The following is a 7,032-nucleotide window of genomic DNA, read 5'->3' on the forward strand; positions in this document are numbered from 1 at the left end:
ACGCTATTAACACTGATAAAATTTTAATTTAAAAATTTTAAGTGCTTCATTGTGAAATTGACTCATTAGACATCTTTCCTCGTTGATGAAAACACATTTTTCTTACATGAGCCATAAACTTTAACAAAACATAACTGCTACATGACTAAATATGTAGATGTTTAGCACTTTTGAATTTTAATGATACAACTTTTGAGCACCATTCTCACCTGACAATATGGCACTAGCAATAATAAGGCAGTCATATTTTTTCCTTGAAATAATCATGCTGTTTTCCAATCCATAAATAAAATTATTTGTTTTATTTTGTATTCACTGTTGCATGGTATCAGAAGATTTTCCAAGCGCCAGTTCATTATTAATATCATTTCTTCTTTGTTCTCCTGGCAAATCTGATGACATGCTTGATATTGGCATGTGGTGGAATGGTACTGAGTAGTCTGTTAATGAAGGTGGAATAGCAGCAGGATCAACCAAGGTCACACTGGGCACCCTTACAGAAGATAGCTGATACATGAGAACCCCTGTGGTTGGGTGCTTTGTGTTTCTGACATAAAGATGCATTTCCTTTTGGCAGGAGGGTCTTCCTCTTCATCAGAAGAGCTTTCTATTGTAAGATCAATAACATCTACTTTCTTCTTGCTTGCCTCACTGGCTACGGTCACTGAACTTACTGAGGACACTTGAACTTTCTATTTTTGTGCACGGTTGGCTGGATACTTTCACAGCTTCTTTCTTCGGTCTCATTGGACACCAAGAACCATCTTATTGGGATTTGATCTCATCCACATCAGAATAGTCATTGAAAATTTCCATAAAAAGCCCATCTAATATTAGACTTTCATAGGCAACTTTTTTGTCACATACAGGACAAATCCAGGTGGGCTTCTTCTCATTCATTTGTAGATAAAGGGCAGCATCAAAACACTGCAGATGTGTACAAGTCACTGTACGGCATGGGATTGTCAGCCTCATTTTTCCTAAAGGGCACATCAAGGATACCTGAAGGCTAGTTGTAGCAATTTCACGATCAGGATCTGCAGTAAGTTTTTCCTTTATTATTGCTCTGGAATGATCAGGGTTTCTAATACCTTTCATTTTTAATCTTTGTAATAACATGGCTGATGTAAGCTGTTGTACAAAATACACAGACATGGAGTAATTCTTCCCAATTTCTGATGCCCAAGAAAGCGAAATTTGGTTTGGCACAGCTGAAGATAACCTAACTAAAGATGTAATATTCAAGGGGCGTCCAGGGCGCTTCTGTTCAATCCTATTTTAGGTGGTGGTGCGTAGCCAGGCAAAGGAAATAGCTTCCCATTTACTTGTATACATAGACTATTTGGATAGTTATCTTCTTGAGGGCAACTTGTTTCTGCCAGGCAAAGTCTCAACTGAACTTGTACTGTATAATCTCTCCTACCACCTGGCAAAAAATCCCTGGATATGCATATCTCTCTAACTTGCTGAGGTTTCAAAGCGAAAATAAAAAACTTATCTTGAAATCGCTGAATACTGCTTTGAACTAAACTCGTGGGCTTGATGAGAACATCAAGGACATCATAAAAGGGCAGATTTTTTAACTGCACATCAGGATGGACAGGAGGAATTGGGGGAGATGGCTGCTGCATCTCAAATGTGGGCTTAGTACCTTGAAGCAGCACAGAACCAACAGGAGAGGATTGTGAGTGAGGTGTAACTGAAGTGGAAGGAAACGAGTGGATTCCAGCCACGGCCAAGTCAGGTTCTACAGGTGATTATCTACCATCCAAACTGAAAACCGATGATTTGATTGTGGATAAATCAGAAAGTCCTTCAAGAGTTCGCGGATATAGGCATCTATACAATTCTCGGATTTTTTTTTTTTTTTTTTTTTTTTTGAGATGGAGTCTTACTCTGTCGCCAGGCTGGAGTGCAGTGGGGCAGTCTCGGCTCACTGCAACCTCCACCTGGGTTCAAGCAATTCTTCCACCTCAGCCTCCTGAGTAGCTGGGACCATAGGCGCGTGCCACCACACCTGGCTAATTTTTGTATTTTTAGTAGAGACGGGGTTTCACCATGGCCAGGATGGTCTCGATCTCTTGACCTCGTAATCTGCCCGCGTCAGCTTCCCAAAGTGCTGGGATTACAGGCGTGAGCCACCGCGCCTGGCCAATTCTCGGATTTTAATTTGAACCACAGGGCTGCAGCCACTCTTCAATAAATGCAGCGCCCTCATCAGGAGGTCATGCTTGCATTCACTTTTATTCCGTCCAGCAAAACCTAGTAATACTTGCAGTTCAGAAACCCTAAAGCTAGAAACCATATTCCTCAACTTTTCGAAATCCGCCATTTTATACCACCCACGGACGCCGACGCCACGGACTCCGACGCGGCCGACGCCGCCGCCGCCACACCCACTCCCACTGCAGCCAACGACGCCGCCAACGACGCCGCCACCGCCAGCATGGCCGCCTCCGCCTCCCAGATGTTTCTTATTTTTTAGGGCAGACACTTATTGCTGTAAATCCCTATTACAACTGCTTTTGCTCCATCCGGTAAGTTTCGGCATGTTGTGCTTTATTTTTTTGTGTTTTGAGATTTTTTTGCTACCTCCTTTGATTTCTTCTTTTTCTACGGGTTGTTTAGGTGCATGTTATGTAATTTACACTATTTGTGAATTTTCCAAATTTCCTATAATTAAGTTCCCATTTCAACCCATTATGGTGAGAAGAGATTCTTGGTGTGATTTCAGTCTCCTTAAATTTGTTAATAAATATTATTTTGTGTTATAATATATACTCTATTCTATGTGCTATTGAGAAGAAAGTGTATTCTGCTGCTATTGGATGGAATATTTATATGCATCTGTTTGGTCCATTTTGTCTAAAGCATAGTAGTTCAAATTCAATGTTTCCTTATTGATTTTCTATCAGGATGATCTATCCACCATTGAAAGTGGAGTATTAAAGTCCTCTACTATTTGTATTGCTGCATATCCCTCCCTTCAGATATATTAATATTTGCTTTATTTATTTAGGTATGCTATATTTACATTTGTTATATACTGGATCTGCAATTGGTGAGCCTATTACTGGGGTTCTAGGAGGCATGGATATTATCTGGTTCCTGGGTGGACTGGAGTGTCACTATGATCTTTGTTCATAGGACTGTTAGTCAAATGATGGTCCACTCAAAGCCACAAACAGTGGGCCTGTTACTATGTGTGTGGGTGTGTGTGGCTTCTTCTGTCCCTGGGATTTTTTCACTGGATCATGGAGTGGATTCCTGGGAAGGCACTACTGCCCTACTCCATGGCTAAGAGGATCTGGAACTGAGTTGCAAGACTACTTTTGGGTCTACAGCTGAGGCCAAGTTCTTCAGGCCTGTCTTTAGGGTCACGGACAGGTGTGTCTCTTTATGGGTTCCTAGGTGAGCAATCTTGCTTTCCAACCACAGTTAAGAGGTCTGGAACCATATTACAGAGCCAGTTCAAGATACACAGTGGTGCTCATGTCAGAGGGCCTACATGCAGAGTCACTGATGGGTATGCCTCTATTGTCCTTATGTGGGCAAGTCCTCTCTCAAGCCACAACTGGGAGTGGCTGGGACTCAGATTCAGGACCATTTCAGTATCTGTTATGAGACCAACATCAGCAAGCCTGCCTCATAGACTCAGACTGGTATGTCTCCTGGCTCGTCCCTGGATAAGCAGAATTGTACTGAGGTTGCAATTGAGAGGGACTGAGAATATTCAGGGCTGTTTCAGAATTTGCTATGAGGCTGGGATCAGCAAGCCTGTCCCAGTGACACAGGACACAGATAGGTAAGTATCCCAGCAATTTTTTAATGCAGTTAAAAGATAGAGGAGCTGGAGCCTAGATTTGTGGCCTTTTCAGGATCTGCTGTGGTACCAAGGTTAGCAAGTCTATTCCAAGAATACAGATGAATGTGTTTCCCTTTGGGTCTTTGTGTAAGCAGAGCTCGTCGCAGATTACAGCTCAGCGGGGCTAGAGGTGCATTAGAGGGTAGTTTCAGGGTAAGTAGCCCAAATAAAGTTTAGTGGGCCTGTCTCCTGAGACACACTGTGTGTGTGACATCTCCAAGGCACCTTGGCAAATGTTTTTGAGAGCAATCCCAAGATCAGGCTGGTCCATAACCAAGCCTACAGGGGCACAGGGCCTCTTATGGGTCTGAAGCTATGACCACAGTCAGTAGGTCTGCCACCTGGGTGCAGGTATACTTTCTGAAAATAACCCTTCTAATTCTTACTACTCATTTTTCAAGTACTCATAGAACATTCACAAAGATAAACCATATCTTGGCCATAAGTAAATTTCAACAAATTTGAAATAATTTAAAATGTAAAGTGTGTTATTTGACCATAATAGAATCAAACTGGAAGTGAATGATAGAAAAATAACAAGAAAATATCCAGCCTCTTTGACATTAAACAACACATTTTCAAATATTCCATTGATCAAAGAAAGTATTAAGAAAAGAAATACGGCATAGCAAATTTTGTGGGATGCTGCCAAAGTAGTACTGATAGGGAAATTTATGGCAGTAAATGCTTATAGTATTATAAAAGATTCCAAATCAATAATATGGGCTTCTAAGAGTCTAGAAAAAGAAAATAAAATAAACCCAAAGCAAGAAGGAGAAACATAATAAAGGATGGATTAAAAAATGAATGAAATCAAAAATAGAAAAAAGAATAGAGAATAGCAATGAAGCAAAAAACATTTTTTTTCCATTGCACATTAAGTTCTAGGGTACATGGGCAGAACATGCAGGTTTGTTACATAGGTATACATGTGCCATGGTGGTTGGCTGCATCCATCACCCTGTCACCTACATTAGGTAGTTCTCCTAAAGCTGTCCCTCTCCTAGACCCCCCACTCCCCAACAGTCCCCAGTGTGTGATGTTCCCCTCCCTGGGTCCATGTGTTCTCATTGTTCAACACCCACTTATGAGTGAGAACATGCGGTGTTTAGTTTTCTGCTCTTGTGTCGGTTTGCTGAGAATGATGGGTTTCCAGCTTTATCCATGCCCCTGGAAAGGACATGGACTCATCCTTTTTTATGACTGCATAGTATTCCATGGCATATATGTGCCACATTTTCTTTATCCAGTCTATCATTGATGGGCATTTGGGTTGGCTCCAAGTCTTTGTTATTGTGAACAGTGCTGCATATGTGTGCATGTGTCTTTATAGTAGAATGATTTATAATCCTTTGGGTACATACCCAGTAATGGGATTGCTGGGTCAAATGGTATTTCTAGTTCTAGATCCTTGAGGAATTGTCACACTGCCTTCCACAGTGGTCGAACTAATTTATACTCCTACCAACGGTATTAAAGCATTCCTATTTTTCCACATCCTCTCCAGCATCTGTTATCTCCAGATTTTTGAATGATCACCATTCTAACTGGCATGAGATGATATCTCAACATGGTTTGGATTTGCATTTCTCTAATGACCAGTGATGAGCATTTTTCATGTTTGCTGGCTGCCTAAATGTCTTCTTTTGAAAAGTGTCTGTTCATATCCTTCTCCCACTTTTTAATGGGGTTGTTTATTTCTTGTAAATTTGTTTGAGTTCTTCATAGATTCTGGATATTAGCCCTTTGTCAGATGGATAGATTGCAATTTTTTCCCCATTCTGTTGGTTTCCAGTTCACTCTAATATTAGTTTCTTTTGCTGTGCAGAAGCTCTTAAGTTTAACTAGATCCCAGTTGTCTATTTTGGCTTTTGTTGCCACTGCTTTTAGTGTTTTCATTATGAAGTCCTTGCACATGCCTATGTCCTGAATGATATTGCCTAGGTTTTCTTCTAGGGTTTTTATGCTGTTAGGTCTTATGTTTAAATCTTTAATCCATCTGGAATTGATTTTTTTTTTGAGACAGAGTTTCACTCTTGTTACTCAGGCTGGAGTGCAATGGCACGATCTCAGCTCACTGCAACCTCCGCCTCCTGGGTTCAGGCAATTCTCCTGCCTCAGCCTCCTGTGTAGCTGGGATTACAGGCATGCACCACCATGCCCAGCTAATTTTTTGTATTTTTAGTAGAGACAGGGTTTCACCATGTTGACCAGCATGGTCTCGATCTCTTGACCTCGTGATCCAACTGCCTCGGCCTCCCAAAGTGCTGGGATTACAGGTGTGAGCCACCGTGCCTGGCCTGGAATTAATTTTTATATAAGGTGTCAGGAAGGGGTCCAGTTTCTGCTTTCTGCATGTGGATAGCCAGTTTTCCCAACATCATTTATTAAACAGGGAATCCTTTCCCCATTGCTTGTTTTTGTCCAGTTTGTCAAAGATCAGAGGGTTGTAAATGTGTGGCATTGCCTCCAAGACCTCTGTTCCGTTCCATTGGTCTATATCTCTGTTTTGGTACCAGTACCATGTTGTTTGGTTTACTGTAGACTTGTAGGGTAGTTTGAAGTCAGGTAGTGTGATACCTCTGGATTTGTTTCTTCTTTGTTTAGGATTGTCTTGGCTATATGGGTTCTTTTTGGTTCCATATGAAATTTAAGGTGTTTCTTTGCAACTCTGTGAACAAAGTCAATGGTAGCTTGATGGGGTTAGTGTTTAATCTGTAAATTACTTTGGGGAGTATAACCATTTTTACAATGTTCATTCTTCCTAACCATGAGCATGGAATCTTTCTCCATCTGTTTGCATTCTCTCTTCTTTCCTTGAGCAGTGGTTTGTAGTTCTTCATGAAGAGGTGTTTCATATCCCTTGTTAGTTGTATTCCTAGGTGTTTTATTCTCTTTGTAAAAATTGTGAATGGGAGTTCACTCATGATTTGGCTCTCTGTTAGTCTGTTATTGGTATATAGAAATGCTTGTGACTTTTGCACATTGATTTTGTATCCTGATACTTTGCTGAAGTTGCTTATCAGCCTAAGGAGATTTTGGGCTGAGATGATGGGGTCTTCTAAATATACACTCATGTCGTCTGCAAATAGAGACAATTTGACTTCCTCTTTTACTAGTTGAATACCCTTTATTTCTTTTTCTTGCCTGATTGTTCTGGCTAGAAC

General features: G+C 41.0%; 1 pseudogene; it reads right to left on the reverse strand.

Moving 5' to 3' along the window:
- Nucleotides 1–289: 289 nt before the first annotated feature.
- Nucleotides 290–1,813, reverse strand: LOC100387246 (E3 SUMO-protein ligase PIAS2 pseudogene; annotated as a pseudogene).
- Between the last annotated feature and the right edge of the window lie 5,219 nt (nt 1,814–7,032).

Source organism: Callithrix jacchus, chromosome X (genome assembly GCF_049354715.1).
Source record: "Callithrix jacchus isolate 240 chromosome X, calJac240_pri, whole genome shotgun sequence".
NCBI classification, from domain to species: Eukaryota; Metazoa; Chordata; class Mammalia; order Primates; family Cebidae; genus Callithrix; species Callithrix jacchus.